This window comes from Pseudopodoces humilis, chromosome 2 (genome assembly GCF_049639895.1).
Source record: "Pseudopodoces humilis isolate 2021_Gansu_Grassland_sample_001 chromosome 2, ASM4963989v1, whole genome shotgun sequence".
In the NCBI taxonomy this organism is placed as follows: Eukaryota; Metazoa; Chordata; class Aves; order Passeriformes; family Paridae; genus Pseudopodoces; species Pseudopodoces humilis.
In genome coordinates, this window is record NC_142201.1 from 97,871,753 (window position 1) to 97,896,409 (window position 24,657).

The 24,657-nt window shown below is 37.2% G+C and overlaps 1 long non-coding RNA gene across 1 annotated transcript in view; it reads right to left on the minus strand.

The window, feature by feature from the left end:
- Positions 1-3,129: 3,129 nt before the first annotated feature.
- The window catches only part of LOC148184935 (uncharacterized), a 54,920-nt gene continuing 33,392 nt past the window's right edge, over positions 3,130-24,657 (minus strand). The window contains exon 3 of the long non-coding RNA XR_015771926.1: positions 3,130-4,646. This is a non-coding gene — a long non-coding RNA (uncharacterized LOC148184935). The remainder of the gene's footprint in view (positions 4,647-24,657) is intronic.

A 24,657-nucleotide genomic window follows, 5' to 3' on the forward strand; every position in this document is an offset into this window, starting at 1 on the left:
AAAGAAAAAGCAGAAATGCACTCTAGTTCAATAGCTCACAAAATGAAATATGACCAGTCATTTCAATGAGCTGTTTCACATAACACACAGTGAAGCAGGTGATTTGGGGTTTGAAATATTAAAATTTGGGGGTATTTTTAAGGCATTAAATGCAGTTGTAAAGTTACAGCGTGAACACCTCTCCCTGGGAGATCAGAGGGAAATGTGACTAGATACATAAAGTTTGGACCCATTTAAATATAACGTGCAGCAGTTCATATTGAATAGTTGTTTTTATCTGCAGTATATTGTGACACACATTCTTCTCTCAGCTTGTTTTTACACAGCAGGAAATAGCCCACACGGACTTCATGTTGTGCTTTTCCTTTTCTAACTCTACTTATCCTTCAATATCTTTACAATTAAAACTTTGCCCTGATTAAGTTATAAGACGAGAAGATGGAGTACTATGAAGAGGGATCAAAATGGGCAAAGAGCAAAGGCCACTGGGGAATACACAAGCACACTGATGTATAAACAAACACACAAAAGTATACTGATGACATGCACCTGAGAAATTATTCCAATATATCTGTTTTGTTCTAATTCAAGATCATTTATTTATTAGTCAGTGCCACTTTCCTGTCCAAAACCCAATCCTCAATTCATACAGAAAGCAGTACATACTGGCTAAATAGACAAAGAAAGTAGCAGGAGAAACTGAGTGACAAATTTTTCTTCACCTCCTACTTGTGTTACTCTCTTTGTTCCTTCCACTCATAGAAGGAGATTGTGCACCAGCAGTTTATGGAAAAAGCAGGTGTGCCAGATGAACAGAGCACTGCCAGGACTTGAGCTGCCTAAACAGAGACATCTCCAGTTAAAGCAAGAGACTTGAGATGGCAGGTCAATCACTGAATTTCAAAAGGAAAATTTTACAGAGATGATTAACAGAAAAAAATTAATTACTTTGAGTAATTTTAATTTCTTGCTTAAATCTATTATTAATTCATTTAAACTGACAGGGAAAAAGGACTAACTGATCAAACAAAAAAATTTGGTAAAAAGAACTATTGTGGCACTTTGCACACTAAAACAGCAGCAGAGAAACAGGTTTCCTTTTTCTTTCAATTGCTCTCTTGCCATAAGTGTCCATTCCTACATCCCTGTCATGAAGGGAAAATTCTGATCTCTCAAAACCCTGCAATCCACCTTCACTCCTCCTGGTCCCCTGAGACCAGTTAACCTTGGACCTGAAGTCAAGCTCAATGAACTACTGCTGCCATTGCAGAAAATGAGGCAACTCCCTACAGCTTTAATATATTCCCAAATTCCTTGCCCACAGACTTCACTAGAAAGCAAATATATCTGGCTGCTGCCCACATCACACAGCGCAGTTTGCTGCCTGATTCTGCGCTGGGCAAAGAGCCTGAGCCTTGGTGCACTAGAGCAAGTAATGTCCCAAGACTACAGAAAAATAAATAAGTCAAAGTCTAAGGTAAATCTGAAACTTCAAGTGCTGTGGTGATGTTGCATTCAATACATGTACAAACAGATCAGATTCTGTTAGCAGCTGAGGGCAAAATGTAATGATGAGGAAACTGATGTCAAATCCATTAGGAACAAAAAAAAGCACAGCCTAATTTCAAGTTAGAAAAAAAGCCTGCCAAAGTTCCTCTCTCTGTAGGTAACTCTGGACTGACCAAAGGCAAGTCATCTATTACAGTAAAGCCATTTCTTGGCCAAGCACCATCCCAAGCTCCCAACATTTCTAAAACAGGACTGATAGCTTAGCTCACGAGCACACAGACCTAGCACAAGACCTCACACATGCCATGAGACTTGAGATGGTCTCTGGAGTTCTGACAGAGAACCAAGATCCCAGGACACTCTGCTGACTAAATACATGAAGTACCACATGTGAGAACATGCAGTTAACATACAGAGGAGACAGGGTCAGCAAAAGATTGTGTATGATTAGGTCAGTCATTCACAGCACACTGTGCAAAGCTGCACTTTGATATTTACAGGTTACTGCCTCACCTATAACTTGTGCCTAGGAAAGCAAATAATCCATAGTGTGTTGTGTGCCAAGGCATGTTGAAATCTGTCATTTCATTAGTCCTAGCATACTACATCCACACACTGACAGGATCTATGGCTGGCTGCTACTTCCATCTGTCAATTATATCACCCTCAAAAATATTAAAATGCAGAGTTTTTCAGAGATTATGTAAACCAGTGTTAAGATAACACATTTCCTATTAGTCATATATCATCAAAATATAAAAATGAACCTCAAATATCCACATTTGTAAGAAGAGAAATTAGCATTCACCTTAATGAAAAGCAAAATTTCTTGCTCTACTCTGTGTTTTCAGAATAGTCCAAAGTCGTCTTCACCTACATCAAAACCAGTATTTTAGAGAGTTATAGACTTCCTTGCTTATTTTATTAAGTGGTTCAATCAACTAGCAGTAATTAACTTTCAATAAGGTCATCAAATCAAGTTCTCTTTCACAGGACTTGGAAAAAAAATTGTAGGCATCACAATGTATCAATCCAGCTTCATCCAAATTTGTTTCTAAATTAAAAGAAAATTGAAAATTTAAAAGAAGATATGTAAAATGTCCCAAGTTCCCATGAAAATTGACCTTAATTTCATCCTTTCTCTGGCATCTTCAAATATCTAGCTTAAAATCTACCTGAAGAGACTTTCATTAAGAAGCTAATACTGGTAACAAATTAATAGTGCCTCACAACCAGCAATAATGCTAACGAAAGCAGCAAAATACTGAGAAATCACTAGAAAGTAATGAACTTCAGAAATAACATTAACTATTTGGTGACATTAACTTGAGAATTTAGAACATAATATCCTGCACCACAAACCTGACAGTGTCTTAAATTAATGAGAAAATACATCTATAAAAGAATGTATTGCCATTTATTCTTAATAGAAGAGGTTAACATTTTACAGGAAAAGATTAGCACACTTGACCAGAATTTTTGTTGCTAATCACACAAAGTTTAGACCATCTCTATTATAATCACAGAGCAAGAAAAACTTCTTTTTTGCCTAAAAAAATACTCTTAAGGGCCCTTGCATGCTATCACAAAGCAAAGCTTCCCACAGCCAAAATCTTCACTTCAAATTGTTATTTCGGTGGGTGCCCATAAGTCCAGTAACCATTACACTGTAGAATAAAAATCACCAAAGCAATTTCAATCACATAAAAATGAGCTTATGTATCAAAAAAACCCAAAAACCTAACTGCTTTTTTGTTCAGTATCTTCTCAGATATTTGATCAATTAAATCTTTGAGACAGGATAAGGTTTGCTTTTTTGTATAAAAAAGTACTGTGTATGGCACCAGGCAGAACTGCATCCAGATTTATTAAGGAAATTTCCAGCTGTAAAGTCAGTTTTGTTTACCATTTTTTACTACATTACAAACAATTTCAATAACATTAAAGAAAGCCTGTTTAGGCATAACAAAATTAACTTTTTGATTTTAGAGACTGAAAGGACATCTCTTTGAATAACATTTCTTAAAAAAGAAATGGTTTTGCTCAAGCAAAGCACAATTAATGTCAATTAATTTTTAGTATTTTTTACAATGCTGCTAAGTAACAAGTTGGAAGAAGAAGTAAACCATTTAAAAGGCAAATCTGATTTACATGCAGGAAACTGTTTCTTGTTCACTCATCATCAGAATTACTTAAACTGCAAGTCTCTGTTTCTGTGTGAAATGCTACTGAGGAATAAATAACACAATGAAGATTCGTTCACAACTATCCACATTCCTTTTGTTTGCTTTTTACAAATGAAAAGGATGTCAAGCACCCCCAGAATATACTTCATGAAAATGGACTCCTGCTTTCTGTGTATGAATTTCTAGGGAGGATATCATTTTCCAAAAACTGTGTATGCACTACTCTTTTCTGCAGGAGACTTTTAGACAATCTTTTTTTTTATTGTATGAGGCACAAACAGTACAGTAACCTCACCTGAGTGTCACAAGTAATAGTTAAGATTTGAAGAACATTTTATCTGTGCATTTCTGCTTTTGACAATTGTCTGTTCAACAAACTCAACCAGCTGAGGACAATATGAGCTGTTTGTACACAGATCTAGCAAGACAAGAGAAAAGAGTATCTTCTACAAGTTATATTAGTTTCTAAAATGAAAGGGGAGAACACCCAGCTGTATTCTTAATCCATGGGAGAGGTGAGCTAATAGCTGAGTTTTGCAAGACACAAAAAACAGAACAGTAGACTCTATGATTTCTAACAATTCCACAGTAGACAATGAGCTCAACACAAAGGAGGGTGTGATTGAAACTCCCTAATCACCTTGATTTGTTCATAAGCATTTCTTATCATTAGAAGTACCTTTGACTTTTAATGCTTTTGTTTCTCCAAGGAACAGTTTTTCAAGCTGAGTTGAAGCAGGGGCTGTGGTTGTGGAGCTGAGGTCCTCACACGAAGCACCGATGAAAGCACGGCTGGCCAGCATCACTGCAGGATACTGGGCTGATTCCCTGCGCTGACAGGACATTGCTGGCTCCAGATGTCAACTGGGTCTCCACAGCCCTGCTCTGACAAGGCAAAAAACATGACAGGAACACAGGCAGGGATCTCTAGAACCATACTGCATAATGCACCTGTGACAAGTAAAAGAGCACCAGAAGTGAGTTAATCGTTTACCTCAAGACTCAAAGGTGTTCGAAGAACAATTTTAAATTAGTTCAGAGGTAAAATAGAAAGGAAAACTGTTTATGGTTGGAAACCAGCTAACAGAAATTCTAGGAAATAAAGTCTAAAGTCCTTTCTCTGGTTGTTTCCTGACCAAAGTTAGGCTTAGGCTAGAGGCCTAAGAATAGCTTGGGAGAAATACAGCTAATTTTCTCCCCTTTTGTTCATGATGATTTGTAGATGACCAGAGGATTCAAAGCATTCCTTACAGCAGAAGTCATTGGATGCAACTCTCCCATATAAGGACCCAATCCAGAGACTTTGCAGAGACCATACAAACACACAGCTGTACATCATTATTTCTGAATCCACTATTTTTGCTTCTTCTTTGTTTTAAGACAACAGAAATGCTAATTTAGGTCAATAACCCAGATATGCTAGAACAAAGTCTTTATAGGTTGACATCTACCAGATACATAATTTTATGCAAATAGCATGATAAAACTGTGATAACATTTATCCATTTCCTTTCAACCTCTTTACCTTTTTTAAACATCAGCCTTTACCAACTTCTTGAACCAAGTGCTACCTACCTACATTTAATTCTCAACATCATTCCATGTCGCTTGCAGCCAAAACTCAGTTTAGTGGAAAACACCACCATGTTTGAAGTCTTTACCAAAGGCGCTGATGAAATGCGTGCAAGTGCAAGCACACACAGTGTAAGGTACCACAACCTGTCCTGGAGCATCCTTGGCACAGGATGTCTAAAGAGGAAGAGTATTCCATGCTCCAGAGGTGCCTTTCCCATATTCCAGCAATATCCTGCTGGTAACTGAGAGCACACAGCCCTGGTTCCAGGATGGCACAGGGACTACTGCCTCTTCCTCCCCCAGGAGATTTTGACTTTGCACATTCTCAGCCGTCTAACTCCTGTGATTTAGAATCTGTGAACTGGAAGGTTTAACTCTACACTGTGGAGTAAATCCAAGTGAATAGCTAAGGACAGTCCAACCACCCACTAAACACCTCTGCCTGCTGCTCCTGGCATGTGCCACAGACACCATGGGAGCCCTCAGCAACAGGATGGATGCTCACAGTTTCAAGAGCAAACCTAGGAGGAACAAACCACTGCCTCAGCCATGCCCCAGGCTGCTCTTTTTTCTGAGGGTTTTTTGCACACCCCAACCACATAACACTAACATGAGGTATTTTAACATGAAAGAACAAACTTCACTTCCAAATGAATAAGATAAAAATACTCCTAGGTTTTAGGTCTGGTGCTTTATCCTTTGCTCAGGCTAGGAAAAAATAAAGAAGTACACTACTGAGTATTTAGAAGTAGTGTTTTGAACATCAATGAGCAAGGCTGGTGAATTCCACCTTTCCTTTCACTCATGTTTACGACTTTTCCACTGTATGCACATGAAAATATTTAGGAGGAATGATTTTGACATCTGACGGAGGACACATCATTGTGTTCTGGACACTTTTTCCCCAGCAACATTCCTTTTCTCTTAGCAACAAAAAGAAGAGCAAAGCTATTTCAGAGAGAAAAGGGTACAGACATGAAAAGTGGAAACAGCACTGCCCAGCGTCAGTAGATCCTTTAGTCTGGATGATGAAAAAAAATAGATCTTAAACAGCAAACACAAGTTTTATGGTACAGATCCAAGAGCAATGGCTGCTTTAAATCTCTACAGCACTGGCAATGTAGGAACCCCTAGCTGAGTTTGTTTGTGGACATCAACATAAAAAGAACATTAAAAATAAACTTACAGCTAACCATTTAATTAGTGCATTTTATCCGCAGCTCTAATGAGCCTTTGATTTCAGGAATGGTTGCATGTGTCATAAATACTTATCCTGGGCATTTGAAATGTCCATGGGGAAAAAAAAGAAAGTTGTTATTTTTCCTGTTTCTCTGATCCCAAAAGTTTTAATACTGCATCTGTGTGACAGCTCTGAAAAAATTGTTTTTTGGATCCAAGCAAAACAATTCAAACCCTTTGCTAGTTTTAGAATTATTTTTTAAATGAAACTTTAGCATAAATTATAAAGAAAACTGGAACCATGTTACCCCAATTTTCCTCCCCAGTCCCAGTCATCCATCCCCTCATTACATATTGCTTCATCTTATAGCACTCTCTAGCCAGGACTAAACTCCCTGCACTTGGGGTGTAAAGTTTTTTTGTGCTGATTCCTGAGATGTTCATGCCAGCAGAAAAGCACTACCCCTGTTCCATATGCATGGTCACAGTTAAGTGACGCAGGCACCTAAGTTTTGGGTTGAGCTTCATTTTTTTATTTTAATTTGCGTACTAATTAAATGTGCTCCTGGAGTGTTATGGACTAGCGCAGCTTTATTTAGGTGATTTGCAAGGGGGACCTCAGGAACTGTCAATGGGCTCATTTATTCATCTATCCTTCAGTCCTGTCCTGGAGATCATTAGAGCAACTTGCTGAAATTCTGAAATGCTGTGCAGCCTTTCAAAAGGACAGAAGGGGATTTAGGAGCTGCACAAGATATTCAGGTGATTGGGAGTGGGGCAGAGCAAAAAATCCTTCTCCCAGGCATGCAGTGATAGGACAAGGGGAATTGGCTTTAAACTGAAGGAGGGTAGGTTTAGATCAGATATTAGGAAGAAATTCTTGGCTGTGAGGGTGATGAGGCCCTGGAACAGGTCATCCAGAGAAGTTGTACATGCCCCATCCCTGAAAGTGTTCAACAACAGGTTGGATGGTGCTCAGAGCAACCTCTTCCAGTAGGTTTTCCTGCTCATGGGAAATTGGAAGGAGATGATGTTTAAGGGTCCCTTAAAACCCACACCATTTTATGACTATAAGAGAAGTCAAACCTTTTTAATCCTAGTCCCTTTGAAACTAACACCTAAGCAGCAAGGCTGCCTCTGTGTTTGTCTCCCAAGACATTTCTAACTTCATTGCTAAATTTTATTCCAACTGATAAAATAACTCTTACCAGTAATAAAGCATTATATTCCTAGTTTTTCAAACTAGGTACCTAAACAGTGAAAAGAGATTTCACAGACTAAAGCAGAAGATCAACTTTTCCATGGCACCAGAATAATTTTTTTGAAAGTCAGAGAAAAATACTTCAATCAGAAAATGCCTTCTCAGACAACAGAAAAATCTATCCACAAGATAAAAATAAATGAGAAATCAACCACACTTGGAATGAGGTTTTTGAAGATAATTTTTACTACAAAGATGCATCATAAATACTTTGGAAAACTAAGATACAAGTAGCATTTTGGTTAAATTTGTTAATTATTTTATTAGCATTTTGGTTAACCTCTAGAAAGTGCCAGAAAAAAATCTAGAAAAACACAGAGATACAAACACTGGTCAATATCAGAGGTAAAGGACCACTAGGATGAGGAGAAAAGGAAAAAAAAAATAATTTAAATCTCTCTGCAACTCTTCTTTGTAACTGGGATGGAGTGGCTGGCACTACAAATTCACTGGCATTTTTTCTCCTGTCCAGCAGTTTGTACAAATTCTGAGGGCGTAAATGGAACTGCTAGCTAAAAATTACCTGTCACTCCATTACTCATGCCTTGGAATAGATACAAAAATGTGGACTTACAGATGAGAATTTTTAGCAAGACTCTGTTTTTACAAATTTACTTCCCTACCTATTCTGTGGATGTAACTTGTACAGCTAGATCCCTCTGTCAGCCAAAATTGGCAGAAATACCTGAAAGTACTTTGTGCTTTATCCAGCTGGAATCCCATTTTAGATTTACCACAATCATTTATATTCTACAGATTATTTTCCTGTATGTGTCCCAGCTGCACAACAAGTAAGGGAAACACCTGCATAGTAAACAAGAGTGAGTGAGAGGATAAGGATGAGCACCACTGCCCTCTCCAGAAAAGCTGGCATCAGATGACAAGCCGACAGTACACTGGGGTTAGCTGTCAGAAGAAAAAAAGAGAGGGGAGAGAGAATTTGTTTCTTGAACTGCAGATTTCTACAGGTGTTAGCTTGGTTTTTAAAGATTTTTTAATTTTTTTTAATATGGCAGAGATTTAGGAGGCAGAGATTTAGAAGTTTTACATGTCAAGCCAAATGAACTTAGGTAACACCACCCACAAAAACACCAGGACATTCTGATCCCAAAGGTGTTCTTTTCTTACACTTGGGAATCTTTTTTACTTATCTGGTATTTCATTTAGGGATGTCACTGACCCCCTGTAGTGCCTTAATATTAGTTCAGGATCTGCTGTTAAACAGAGGTTGTGGTCCATTGGCACTGGGCTGCAAATCACATCCTTTGTCTTACATGTTAAGGGCTTTTATCTTTCTTCATGCAAAATCAAGTGAAAAGGATAGAAAAAGCAATTCTGAAGATATTCAAATGGAAATATGAACAAATAAAAATTTGCATCTTAATAACTTTGAGATACTGAGCTCAGCATAACTGTTTGCATTATTTGCTCTGTATAATTCCTCACTTTATGCACCTTACTCCCTTGCTTAAAACCCATTATCAGATACAGAAAGGTAACTGGGGAAATATTTTCTGAGGACTTAGATTTAATAATTCCTATAAGATATTTCACAAATTTTTATGTATCAATAATGTGCCTGGGCCAAAAGATAAAACAGGTAAGTGTTTTCTGTATGATATGATGGCAAAAAAACCTATGCAAACAAAAAAACAAACCAACAAAAACCTCCTGCTTCTTGTGATGACAGAATTGGATGAACGGATGGATGGATAGATAGTGACACAGTCACCTTCATAGAGAATATATACAGCATGTATTATTTCTTCAAATAGTCATGCATGTGTGCTGTCCATGTCAGGGCCTCTCTATGAAAAACAAAGGGAGAAAATCAGGAAATATTTAAAAGTGGGAAAGAAATTCAAAGGCAAAAGACAACCTGCTTAAGAGAGCAGAAGCAAGTTGTAGAAAGACAGCTTGACTAAAGTGGGTGAATTTTTATACTCTGAATGTAAATGTGCAAACAGTGTTATTCAGAGTGGGAAGATAAATTGTGGGAAGATAAGGAACTAACTATGCCATAAGGAACTAACTATGCTTTCAATTTCCCCACTTCTTCCTGAAAAAAATCAACTTTTGAAATAAAAACTATTTCACATGCTTGTTTCCACCCACAACAAAAAAGATGCTTTTTACTAAGTTATAATGCACATTTTTCACACGAAAAGAGAATGCAGAATGCAACTTAGTACAAGAAACAGAAGTTTATTGTCAAATAAATTTAAAGAGCTATCCCTAACCTTCAAAAATTTCAGAAATACCCTTTTTACCTTATTGAAGCACTACAAAGAGACCCATAAAGCAGATCTTATCTGTTTTCATTCTGCTGTTTCTCATCAAATCTTTTGCTTTATCAGATCAACTAACTGCAGGACATTTTCTATCTTATCTCTCATGATAAAGATTACAGACATGGCATGAATTAATGTCAGCCTAAAATTACCCAGCTTCTACTTAAGGAATATCACTTTGTGAGTTTGTTTTTTTTCAATTCATTAAATTTTTGGTGCTAAGTAAAAGAATTAATCTACCTTTTACTTAGAAACATCATTTAGAACATATATCTTTCCATATAGGATATTTTCTAAGAAAGGTCTTGCTCAATAAGAAAAAGATAATCTTGAGAAAATACCCTAAGTAACCACATGCTTAATATGGAATTAATTAATGTAGAAATCCATATTTTTTTTTACTTCAAAAATACATTTTGAAAGTTTCAATCAATGGACTTTTACATCAATGAGTTTCCATGTATTTTACAAATTTATATCTTTTTTTTCTAGTTTATAACTGAACAAACCCCATTCCTAAGATATTTAAACCAACCATAAATAACTTGAAACCATGATGGGTTTTTTCTTAGCTTGCAGAGAAATTTCCTAGTTGTTCAGCTGCCTTAGAGGATTAAGAACAAAATCAAAGCAGAATAAAACTCTTTCTCTTTAAGAAACACAATGGGATAATGTAACCTATCATGAAAATGGATGGTGGCTATCAAATGAAAAACACAACCTACACTATATTTTCATATGCAATAAAAAGCAGGATTTTGTAATGCTTGCTAAAGCAGCATCTGGTAAACTAATGACAAAACTGATAAGGGAAAAAAGCCTTTTATGACCAACAGTGAGAAGTACGAATCAAAACCAAGAAACATCCAAAAAAGCTTAAAAAAAATCTGCCTTTATGATTGCAGCAATCCTTTGAAATTGTATCGGGTGTTTTCTTTAGGGCATTTTCATGTTATTTCAAATTAATTCATGATGCATTTCATCTCTGCTCTATGCTTATAAAAATGTGGAATAAAAGACAAAAGGAGGTGTTTTTTATATGCAAATGGCTCACTGAGATGATAAATTTGCCAATTAATCAATATCTTTGCAATGCCCCCATCTGGTGGCCAGGTGAGAGAGAGATTTTCCTCACCCAGGTAAGAGGTGCAGATGGGGCAGTATATACATATATATATATCCATATATATACATATATATATAGACAGATAGATATATTTTATATGTACAGAAGTGTCCTTATTGCCTATTTTTCTATCTGAAAGCATTTATAAAAGATGATTAAGCAAAGAGGTTTTTACAACTCAATCTACCTGCAAACCACCCAGCTCCTTCCCAAACACTCACTCATTTTTATCCACCACAAGTTTCAAGAGGAAATGGAAAATATCTTGTAGAATAGCTGCCAGTATGGTGAGAGGGAGACAGCTTTCTTAAGAAATGGGATTGATCTGGGACAAAAAGGGTTTCATCTTCCCAGTACCAGCAGAGTAATCCCACCCAAGGTGTGGCTGCCTTATTCCTTCATGGTTTGAAGCGTGACCAGGCAGAGACTGGTGTGATGTGCCTACCAGAGATCTGACAGGCAACAGCCGGCCCCACTTACTGGAAATAAAGCATAATACAGGACGGGGAAGCTTGACTTTTTGAGGCAGAGTAGACTATGTCTCAGGTCTCCAGTTCAAATGAACTAAAGTTCTGGTCCAGACACTAGTGACTGTAAAGTGTCAGTAAAAGGATGATCACCAGTTTTATTTAACCAGCTAAATAAGCAAGTTCTATTTGATCTTTCCTTGTGAATCAGAGCCATCAGGGAAACAAAACCAACACAGCAATTCCAAATTATTTAAAAAGTAGATTTTTTTTCTACTCATTTCAAGGGGATTAATTTTAAAGCTTTTCTAAAAAAATAGGTGATTTTGTGGCCACATGCCAGACAGCTCTAAAAAAGCTAAGGAATAGTACAACACTTATCATTGAAAAGACACAATGTATCAGCATCAACATTTCCTAAATTGCCAGTACTGTATATTTTACACAAAAGATTTTCAATTTCCAGTTCCCTTCACCTCCCATACTTTCTTTTTTGACTAACTTGTTTTGATAGTAGCTCAGAAACTCAAACCCAAGGTTTGTTTACATTTGACTATTCAAATATGGAGCTTAGAAAAGTGGCAAATTTTCCAAAAAGGAAGGAGTTCTTGCAGAATTGATTTTGCAATTGTTTCTGGTTCACAGTCTTTTTCAAGGCTCATAAGGTTCTGAGACACATGGCATGAATAAAATCCCTTCCAACACTGCAGATAAACAGAGGCTCCAGGCAGCGTCTGACCATGGATTAGATGTTTATTATACTAAAATAAATAAAATTACCTAGATTGCAAGGCTTCCAGCAAAAAGATGTTTTACCCATTCTCATGCTGTACTGATGCAATCCACCTGTCAGACCGAATAAATGAATGGAATTAAATCTGCTTTATTGCAGGAAGCAAACATGAAAAGAAAAGGTGGTGAGAGGTTACAATTACTCAGTCTGCAACTGTTTACTGCTTGGAAACTAAAACTGCAGCAAGGGAAAGGGACCTGGCAAGCAGAGCAGTACAGGTCTTTGAATTGGTTAAACTAATCTCTTCATTATTCTCAATTCTAAAGTAAGGATAATAAGAAATGGAAACAACAGTAATAAAATATTAAGGAGGGATTAGTTGTAGTTCATATAGTTATATTAGTGATAATTAGCTGTGTTTGTCTTTCATTATTTCACCTGCCTTTTGAGGTGTTCTGGTGTGGTTTGAGATTCTTGAGGTGTTGTTAATTTGAAATTAGTTGAGTGCACCTACCAAGGTCAAAGCTCTGCCTCCCATCTCTTATCCACATGAATTCTATGTAACATTAAAAAAAAAAAAAAGTAAAACTACAGGGGTCAGACATGCTACTGATCTTCACAGCGCATGCTTAGCAACTAATATATTTTTAAGAACAAACGTTTTCTCCTAAGAATTTTCTTTCAGGCTCTTGTTCACAAAAAAAACTTGTTTTACCTGCCATAACATCAATTTATAGGAATCTGATGGTTTGCTGCAGTATGGTTATAGTAAGCATATTACATTTCCAGTACTGTCTAGCATAAACAACTCTGAGTTTCACATTTAAGAAATATTCCATCTCTAAATTGACACTCTGTAAACTGGAAATATTAAAAGAAGTTCTCTGGTTCATAGGAGAGAAAAAACTTTACAAATCCAACATATTTCTTCAATGGAAAGCAAAAGAAAGATAACCAAAACAAAAGAAAAAAAACCCACAAAAAACTACACAAGTAGATTAGGAAAAGTCTCCAGAAAACATGAGTATGCAAAAGCAAAGTTATTCAAAAATTAGGATCATTGGCTAATCTACGTAAATCCTTTCCTGAATCATAGTAAAAGAAGTAGTTAAAATAGAGAAAAAAATCTAGTGCTGGTCTTTCAGGACATAACTCACTGGTTTTGTAAAATATATGTTATCACTGATTCATCAGCTTTTATTAGGACTGATATAATTCAGATAACAAATGCAATCATTTTGAAGAAAAAGTTTTAGCTCATTTCCAATGGAGTTTGTTGGGGATTTTTTTTGGTTGTTTTTGGTTTGTTTTTTTCAAGGAAATTTTGTCTGTGGAAACTTTTAATTCTGAAAAGAAAATTGTCTTGGTTACTTGCTTCAAAATAGAAAATTATGCCAACTATTGCAATTGCACAAGGAAATCTAGAGAATTTGTCTCCACAAAGACAGAAGAAATAACACAAAGCCACCTTGCTGTGTCTGAGAAGCCAGCTGCAGTTAAGTCTCTGATCAGACCAATGCTCTGCAGCACTTACTCCTGCTGAGAAGCCCAAGGAAAATCTCCCGCATCAATATAAGATGCTGGTGCTCTTGTGCTTCCTGGTGCAAATTTAAATCCAGGGAAGGATGATAGGATTAGAGAATAAATTGTGTTGAATGGGGTCTCTACAGAACATCTGATCTACTCCTACTCTAAGGAGAGTCCACCATCACATTTGATTCATGTTCAGGTCCATGCACAGGTATGGACTCTGGCTGTGTCCAGGGATATTTATCATTTTATCTCATGGGATTTACCCATCAAGTGAGTGCTGGATCCTGGAGTTAATCTAATTCAAACATCCATAATGCAGTGCCTGGGAGCACCCAGGGAAACTCATGTTTGAAGGGGAATCCAAGCAGGCAAGACATCTAAACATGGATGCTTCTGAGCCCAAGGGCTTTCCTGAACATGGATATCTGTACATGCTTTAGAGGTGAAGGAAAGCCAGAATGTTTGATGGCTAGAATTAAGCGTATAGAATCTTACAGTTTTCCACAAACCTGACTCATCAGAAAACTCACAACCACTAAGGCATATAGTCCCTTCTGAACAAACATTTTCCCAGTAGACATTCAGAGAAATTAAAAATTGCATTTTAGTAAATGTGCATTTATATCTCTGCAGTGTGCCCTCAGCAGTAATGTTGGCACTTGATGGCCAAGAATATTTATTTCATAAAGGCATACAGAAATGACAAAAATCTCATTCAATGAAGCCAAAAAAATGTAACAATTAGACTAACTCTCCTTCCAAGCTCAGCATGCTTAGCTAATATTATGACAAAAACAGAGAGGTAAAACACACCTTACTGCAAGATTATAACTATGGCAAGACATTGACACCTACAGTTTAGAAAAATGTGTCGAAATTCTCATGACACATATATAATTATAGCAAATTTTTCTTCAGAAAAAAGAACAACATCAACAAGAGCTACAAAAGTATTTGTGGTAGTCACTCTATTATTAGGCCATTTTTTGTACTACCTAGTGATGAATTGAATCATACAGTATTGTTTCACTTTTGACCTCCAAATCTCTCCCCTTCCAACTCTAAGATAAATCTTCCAATTTTCAAGTTTATGCAGTCATTCAAGCATTCTATACGCTGATTCATACTCTTGCCAAGAAAGATGTAAGGTTTGCAAATACACTGAAGTTAACATTTCATTTTTTCAGATCAGCATTCCTTTGCCCACAGAAATAAGCAGTATGGGTCCATACAGGAAGGCCCACAAGTCTTCTGGCAGCTTAAACGTAAAAAAGTTTCCTAATGTTGTTAATTTAAGACCCCGTTCTGAGGCTGGCATCTGAGCATATATTTACTGCAGTTAAGTAACACTCACCTCTAAGAATGGACAACAGTCACCTTCTGGAACTGAAAATCTGACTTTGACATCCATTAATAGAGTTGAAGACCCAAGGCCACATAGTTTGGGTTTTACAGAACATTCTACTTTATCCTCCAACACTTTCAAGCCCTAGCAAGTTTTCTGATATAAAATAAAACTTCTGTATTACCATATAGTTTTTTCACCCACCCACAGTAAACAGTTCAAGGCCAGACTCTTAAGAACTTTACTATTTTTCTCTCCCATAAATTGAGAAACTTGAAATGATGAATAAGAATCTGCTTCCACAGTTCTTTGCTGCGCAGCCCCCTTCACCGAGACTTTCCACACAATTCTCAGGACTATAAAGTCACCCTGTGACTCTCTAATGTGACCAAAGAGTAGAAATTTGGACAGCACTCCAAGTCAAGTTGGGTTTGTTTTTTCTGTTTGATTTTTTTTTTTTAATTCTTGTCAGCTGATTTCAGAACCATCAGAACTTTACCAAGTTAACAGACTCATTCTCTGCTTAGAGACCTCTGCAAGCCTCAGAGCAATGTGTTATATTGGCTAAAAAACTCCTACTAAACACTCTGTGACAGTTGTTTCACTTCAACATATGAACAACTTTACTGACCTTGTTCTCACAAGTTCTCACACATTGGTCAAAAAGGATTTTCCTTACCATTCTACTCATGATTACTTGACCATGCTTTTCAAGCAGGGTCATATAAGTAATGCAACCCCCTGCAAACCATAAAATAGAGGATTTCCATCCCTTGTCAAAATATTAAAGAACTGGGAAAAGATTGGGAATGTGATAGTACAGCAGATCAGAGACCAGTGTGGCAAAAGGTTATTCCCTTTGATATTCAACACCACACCATTTCAAAGGAGATTGACAAGTCAAGTTTAAAAAAATCCCCAAGGAAAAGAACATCAGCAGAGACAACTGACAGAGCTGTCACTTCAGACATGAGAAAAAAGACTGAAAGTTGGAGCTTCCAAGAGAAAGTTATTTTTATTTATTTCTCCAGCTGCTTATTTCCATGTCTCCACCACAGCCTGGATTTAGTTATTTCTTTGCATCCCTATTGCCCTGTTAACTTCTAGTTTTACTGTCATTCATAACATCCAATGATGCTTGTCTAGTTAGTGTGTTACATGTGTAGCAGCCTTTTCCACAGACCTCGGGAATAAACCACATCAGTGGATATAATGAAAATAATATAATAGTAATAATAATACAATGAAGAAACACCAACTTAAGGCACCATTACTCTTATTTCTTATGCCCTCATCAAATGTAGCCCCTCAGCCTCACTTCTCAGACCATACATCATTTCCCACTCCACATCACTATATTTAATAAATTAATCAGATAGTACATTCATACACTTTCAGCTTTCAGTAGTAAACATAGTATTGTTTACTGTGTCCCAAATGCCCCAAACTGTTCAAAGATTATTTTTTCTATTTTCAGAACAAAGTATTTCCAACTATATTGTTTCCCTTTGCAAGAATGAGACACAGCATCTTTCAGGAGGACCACCATCCTGTTAAAGACATTGGAGAGTGCATTAGTCCTGTATGTGCCTGCAGGAGTTTTCCAGTTAGGATATTACCACCAGTAACATATCCCACAGTGTGGTGTACTACAAAGACACCACAAATCTGTCACCAAAATAAACTTCAGCATTTGATACTAAGCAAAATGTCTAACAGATCCTTTGGGACAGACACTGTTACTTCCTACTCATAAGCCAGTGCATGTGTCTGTTAGCTCATTAGGGCATCATCAAAGCTTATGTATTTCCCTAAGACTTTGGAACTACCTACTTTGAAACTTAAGACAGCTGCAATCACAGCTTAAAAGATTTATTTATCCTCAGACTTCTGCTCATCCCCAGACATAACGCTTTTCCTGGTGCATACATTATGGAATTTTTTCCCTGTAAAACAGAAACAATCCACTGACCAAACTGAGCTCTAACGTATTGTAGCCTGTATTTTTTGCCTCTGCATCATCTTACGAAGAAAGACAGAGATGGCTGTAGCAAATCATAGTACAGATTTACAGAGAAAGCAGATAAAAAGCAGTTATCTGAAGTAGAAGAGTGTCATACTACTTGGTCTGAGTTCTACGGTTACTTGACTTGCTGAGTTTTAGCTGAGCTGTCCACACTAGAGAGAGAAAGCATCAAATGATGTCAGGGCACCTTCAGTATGAGACCATAGGGAAAAAGCCAGACTTGACAATCAGATGATGTCTTGAATGTTTATACATTTTCCAGTGAGAATTTCTGGTCCAAAATTAGGCATCTTTTGGCTGATCTTCAGTTAGTATGCTGTATTTTAATATAATGCAGATAGTGAACACATGGAAATGCAAATTGTCCATATTAGACAAATTAAAACATTAAACATGTTTTGTACTAACACAATCACAAATAATAACAGAATATAAATATGAGCTAATCCATTTCTAATCTGTTGAAACAGCAGAAAAAAACATATTTAGGACTAAATTCAATAGTAACTCCTATATCAGTATAAGTTTCCCAGGAATGTTTTAATATTTTACCAGTATGATTATGGAACTGATATACTTCTGAAGAAAAAAAAAAAAAATCATTAAGTGGCACTCAACACTACATTCAAGTAGTCTAGGCTTTTGAACACTTAGTGACATTAAGAAAGAAAAGTGGCAGAATTACTCGGTTGCAAACACAATGTCTTGGTTTAGTCATGTGAAAGAAGTAGGCTAGAAGTCAACCACATCAGAATCAAGAAAGTAATCAGCTAGAAAATAAGCTAGGAACCATCCCCATTCAAGACAATCTGGAATTTTACTCACTGCTAGTAATGTGTGAATTTGCTAACCCCAAGTACTGTTTTTCTCTAGTTCTCTAGTACAGGAAAGCTACACTAAGACATCTGTATTTGTGAGTCTACTCCAGCAAATAACATATGGTCACCACATGGGACACTGACATTTTCATACAGTTGGTCTTTGCACTTCATTAATTTATCTTAAAACAAAATTAATCAGATAAGCAGCAATTCTAAGCAATATTCTCTACTTTCTCCAGACAACAGATCTGCAAAAACTGGTTTTAGATACTCTGCATAAGTTCAAAAAATTTGTACAAAACTTCTGAGAACAGCTTGAACTTGCTGCTGGTTACACAATGAAACAGTTGCACTGAAAAAGTAAAAACGAAGGCTCTTTTAACTTTCCTAAGAGGAAAGAAAAGTATTTCATGTCCATTTTCCAGCAGTTTTACAGATGCTGAAACAATAACACACCTCCATAAGGGAAGTGTTGTATGTTACTAATGTTCACCTGCCATATCAAATTCAAGTGAGGTATCTTTCGGGAAATAAAGGGCCTATTTGGAAAACTTAGTCCATTATGAATATTTATCCCAAGACTGAAATGAAATATCACGACATCAAGCATAGTAAGAGCCACCTTCATATCAAGTGCAAAAGCAAACATGACTGAATTTCCATTTCAATGAATTTTGGGTTTCTTTCTAGTAAGCACAGTTGTTATTCTGAAACTTTCTTCTCAGTGTCTTCTTGTGCTGCTTTAAAAGCAGTATTTTCTTTAGGATTTTGAAATCTTCCATATCACAAATCACTCTTGCAAAATTCCTTCAGCATAGTCCAATAATTACTACTATTTCTTATTTTTATAAACCAAGCACCTATCCTTAGTCAGGGAGCATGGAGGAGGAATTCGCCTTGTCTTAGTTAACTTTAATTATTCCAAAGTGAAGCTCTGAAGGCATCTCAAATTGTCATTTTCACATTTAACATGGCAGGCAAATCTTAACACAAGATCCTAGAGGTTTTCTCAGCCTCCTTAGTCATACAGAAAGTACTCTTTTACAGTGTTTTCATTAGGATTTAAAACCAAATTAACTAACTCAAAACCTTTCCCCACTCACCACTTTTGTTTTAAATTATAAGGAAGCTGCAACCCAGTTGTAGCAGAGATATTTAAAGGCCAACAGGTTTTCCTCTGCAATCTAAATTCCATTTAAACACCATCTTTAAATACAGTTTTTAACTCATTTTTTTCAGTCTTCCCTTACCAGATTCATCTGTTAAGTTTTAACAGATTAACTAATTTAATTTCAGTCCTACAGCTTTTTTGAGCCAACCCTAGATCAAGCTCAAAGCTATTAAGGTTTAAAATTTATTTTCTGTGACTTTCTATGTATAGTTAATACAGAGTCACCAGTTATGGTCCTTGAAGTTAGTCAGAATATACAAATTTGTGTGTATTTGCCTAGCAAAAATTGACCTTCAAATAAAGGCTCCATTTTCATGAAAGATTTTATGAACAGTTTTGGAGGGAAGACAATTTCCCTATAAAAATACACAGACTGTGTGGTTGCATTCGTTGGGGTTCTTTTTGGTAAAATAAAGATATAGAAAGTATACTTTAAAGTAAGAATATGGAGAATTTTTTTACCTGACTTCTGCTTTCTAGCCCCTCAGGTTATACTTCACATCTCATTACCCTATTGTTCTTCACAAGGTTTTATACGTTCGGGTAAAACTCACTGACAGCCCCTGTTTTCATATTTTTGCCTTTTTCCCCCTTGCATTTCTCAATACTTTAAGTACAAGTGTTATTAAACTCTGCCCTAGGATTTCTTCTGTAAGTGAACCTGTTCAGAAGTTACTTCTTACTCTGGCTTCGAGAGCTGACTGAAAAGTCAGAAACAGGAAAAAGAATAAATTAAATACTTGCTACTAAGTCAGATATTAACAGAGGATACTTCTTTTTTCCCATTTTAAGAAGAACAAATTCCAGAATTGGAGCTGTTTCACTTCCTAGTATAGAATAATAAGAATGCCACCTCCTTTGAGACTTATGACCACCAGGCAGCCTCTTTGGGAAGAATTATCATTGCTTATAGAATTCGTATCTTTTCTGAGCTTCCAAAATTCATTTAAATTAAAGCATAAGTACAAATAAAAGTACACTAAACAGAACTAGAAACAGTATTTCTTACTTATTTTCTAACCTCCAGAATAAAGAAATTAGAAGAGAAGGGTAATTCAAGAAAATTAGACCCAAACACATAAAAAAAAAAATAGAACCACCTTCATATATATGAAAATAGAAAGTAGATAAATGATAAACACTGAATTTTTTCAGCAGAGAAAACATGCAAATTGGATACTCTGCCCTACCTGTCTCAGAACAAATAATAGCAGTAATAAATTACCTCTGCATAAAGAAAGTGCGTGACTTAATCAATACCAAAATTTTGCATCTGGTTCTCATACCTGCACAGAACAAAAGAAAAAGAAATAATTCTTTTCAAGCCAGAAACAACTACAGAACATATTTGCTGAGATTTGTGTAATTAGAACCAATCCTGATACAAAAGGCTTTCAAACAAAATTATTTACTCAATTTTACTTACTCTTTCAGCCAAAACAAATTTCTATAGCAAAAGCCATGTTTCAGTACTTTAAACACCTATGCTTTCAACCCTCTGCAACAAAGGAACTATCCTGAGACATCTTGCTCTGCCAATTCCTTTGTGCAAATATAACCCAAGGTATTGGAAAAGTATTACAAGGGTTACATGTAGAAGAAACCCTTACTAAACTTATAACACAGGCAAATAATTTTGACTTCAGGACTCCTGACTGATTTTTATTGTTCTTAAATCAGGACAAACATGTGAGCAGCAGCCTGCCTTGCACTGAGCGAACCTTGACAAAATCAGTGCAATCATTTTCTATGTTTGGGTTTAAAGTCTGCACACTTGTGTTCAATGAGGTAAGAACTTGGTTGAAAAGCAGAAATTTCAATCTCTAAGGAAGATGGACAGTAAGTAGCAGAGGATGTAAATGGCTAAAACACTTCAGCTGTGCATTTGACACGATCTTTATGGCATATTGGAAAGCATATTAGATAAGCCCACTTTAAATCATGGCACAGAGAAAAGTCCTCATTTCTACCTGGGATCTCATCCATGTACAAATGTACTAATGTACTGTCAGTACATTAGATACAAGACACTCCAGAAAAATTCCTGACATAAACTGGCAGGCGAGCACCAAGGCATCCATGACCTGGATAATCTGAGAGCCCCATGGGTCAACCAAAGACACTGTCAGAGCAACCACAATTCATCCACATGGAGCAATTTCCAGAGGCAGGTTCCTTCCTAAGGTCACTAAGGTCAATCTGATAGAAGTGGTTCTTACAGTAAGAAATTATTAGTGTTCTGAAAATTGCACAAATTTCTGCAGAGTTCAGCAGTTAGAAATTCTGCTCCTGATACATACAACAGCAGCTATCTTTAATGAACGGACTGATTAATTCTCTACAGTGCCCTTGCCACAGACAGAGCCAAAGATATCACTGGGCCTCTACCTAGGGGTGACTCATCACTGTTTTTAATCTGAAACCACACACGTCATTGGTGAAATTGGAAAGATGCTCTCCCAGTACAGGCCTCCTGATGGGCAGTGAAATCTCATTCTCCAAATACAAATGGTGATTAATGAGGACAATGAGTATGATACAGTAAACATATGTTATCTTTCTTAACACAAATAGACGGGAACTAACAAATGAAAATGGTCAGGAGAACACTTGAGTGTAAATGAAGACACGTGACTCTGCCTTTCACAGTTGATTTACTAGTTTTGGACAAGAAGTCAGAACAGAACCTGCAAAGTTATATTTAAAATATTAGGGGACTGAGAAATTAGTGAGAAACTCTTAGAAACTGATTTAAATTTGGGTTTAAAGGAGGAAAATAGGGTTATTTCATTTGCTATCCCTCATGCTTCACATCATTCTGATTTTAGAGTAGGCAGCAATTCCTTTCTGCAGACAAGGCTAAGTCACTGTGGCCCACTGCATCACTCATACCACAAGACTGGACAGAGTGCTTCTCTGCATTAGGGTCAGGGTTACTATTCCTCTATCCAGTGCTTCTTAATCTTTCTTCTGAGAGCAGTTTGTACTCAATGGAACATTTTTCTGTACTCAGAGACATCTACCACTGTTCTACACACAAGGCACTTTCGTCATCCTGTGAACAGACTGGGCTGCTCCAACACAAACTCTGGAAAAAAAAAAAAACCAGCTCCAACTAATGTCCAAATTTTGTTTTGTGATTTTCCACAATATTCTTTCTAGAAACTCAAGTAGTGCTATGACTGGTTATTAATCTGGTGGCTCCCTGTTTTCAAAGACAAGGCCCCCATTTGCCTTTTGTCCAGGTTTCTTGTATAGCAGCTGTTTTTGAATTATCTTCAACAATGGCATTTCATCAGCCAGATTATGCTGCAACATAAAGAGAATTTTATGATTAAATCCGGTATATTTAAAATACTTAAATTACCCAACTAAACTACTAGTTTAAAAAGCTTTTGTTAAAAGTAAAATTGAGACCAAAATAAAACGTCCACTTAAAAGCTAACTAGAGAAAAAATTAATTTATAGCAGATGATTAAAAATAAAGTTACAAATGCCAGGCAGGCACCATATTTTCAATAGCATCCCACAAAACCTGAGCACAATGGAACAATCGGGGTGCATATTTCCTTCAGCAAAAATACGTCAACTTAAAGCATCATTCCCCTCATATTAAAGGCATATCTGCTATTTTTTTTCCAAAGACCCATATAAAAATTTTGCTATCTCCTGTTCCTAATTTCTTAGACTACAGGCAGATTATTGCTGTTGTTTGTATTATGAGCAACTTCACAAGTACTATATCTGCATTCAGCATACAAAAACCTGAAAGACAGAGTGTTGCTGAGTTCTACACACTGGGGAGCTGTAGTGGTTTGGATTCACCAATTTGAATTTTCTGGCCAATGCACCAAGTAATGTGGTGGGTTTAGTGCTGTGTAAAATCCCCAGTGTATTTATTCATTCTCTTGCTGTGAGATATGGATTAGGAGGAGGCCAAAACAGGATCAAACCTTAAAAGGTATAAAGAAACTTCATTAATAGAACTAAAAGAATGAGGAGAATCAGCATAAAACCTCCAGCATACTTTTCCTCCCCTTGCCTAGCTTCTTTCCTTTCCCAACTGACAACATAGAGACAAAACCTGGGATGTCAAATCAATTACCAACTATACAATAGTCTTTCAGCAGTTCTTGCAGGGAGAGGAGCTTTCTCTTGCCATGCCATGGAGACTTCTCCACGAGAAACCGTTCTCTCCTGGCTTTTCATTTCCATGAATAGCAGGTGCCCAGGAAAAGTTCTGCAATCATGAAATTCCTCCCATTTTAACAGACCTCCTACTGTGGAGGTCCTAGCTGTGTCCATGGGCCATGAACTCATGGGGTATTATTTTAAGGAAGAGTTTTCAAAGGCAAAGGTTCTCTTAATCTATCTCTGTCATCATCATCTCTGGGAACAGAGGTTTTCTTCTCTCCCTGAGGGCAAAGGGTCTTCATCAACTCTCATCTCTCTCTGTTCAAGCTTCTCATGGGATCATAGCTACTCCAACATCTGCTTGGCTTTGTCAATGGATGCCTCTGCTCACATCTACAGCTTGAACACTTTATCCCCTCATACCCTCTCATGAATTAAAGGAGATATTTTACTGTATCATTGTCCATCTCCACAGCCTTATCAAAAGAGCTTTCAGCCCTATTAGTGCATCTTCTCATTCTCCTTCCATCTGAGGCTTGACTCTTTCTTTATTGACCTTGGTGTCTTCTTCATGTTGTCTTTCTATGTGTCATCACTCTTTTTCTCTCCCTGAAGAGAGGATCAAGTCTGCAGGTTTCATCTGTGTAGTGAAAGTGTGGTATCATGCCAGGCCTGCAGATGGCCATGGGCAGTGGCAGTCATGATGACGGATATCAGGCTGTGCTGGGCCCCTCTGCCTGGGGGAGGCAGACAGGCCTGGCTCAGCCTGGAGCCCAGCAGACCCTGGCTCAGCACAGGCTGGGGGTTTTTAGTGTCAGCAAGATGTCAGCAGCCGTGTCCCAGCCCAGCCTTGGGCCTTTCCTGCAGCCTCCATCACCCACCTGGGAGCTCTGGGGTCCATCCCGGCCCCCTCCAGGCCTCACAGGCCGTGGGGACACAGGGCTGGCCTCACCAGAGCTCTGACACCTTCTGAGGCTGGAAGCAAAAAGAGAGCTTTCCTGGCCTTGCTGTTCTCTAAAATGAGGCTCCCACAAAAGGTGGATCCAACCTTTAAATGGTTCAATCAGCTGTCTGTCTCAGAACTAGCCAGCTATTGATTTTTCCTAGGGACAGAGGAAGCTCCCAGCAGCTTCTCTGAGAGAAATCACTTCCACTGGTGGTTTCTTACTTCTTCCCCAAATGTTAATCCATGCAAAACCAGCACAGAAGCCCTGATTATTTTTCCCACACAGGGGAAAGTTAAACAAAGCTAGTTGGGAAGTGCACTTGTGGGCAGGTTCCCCTTCTCTGTTATAGTGAA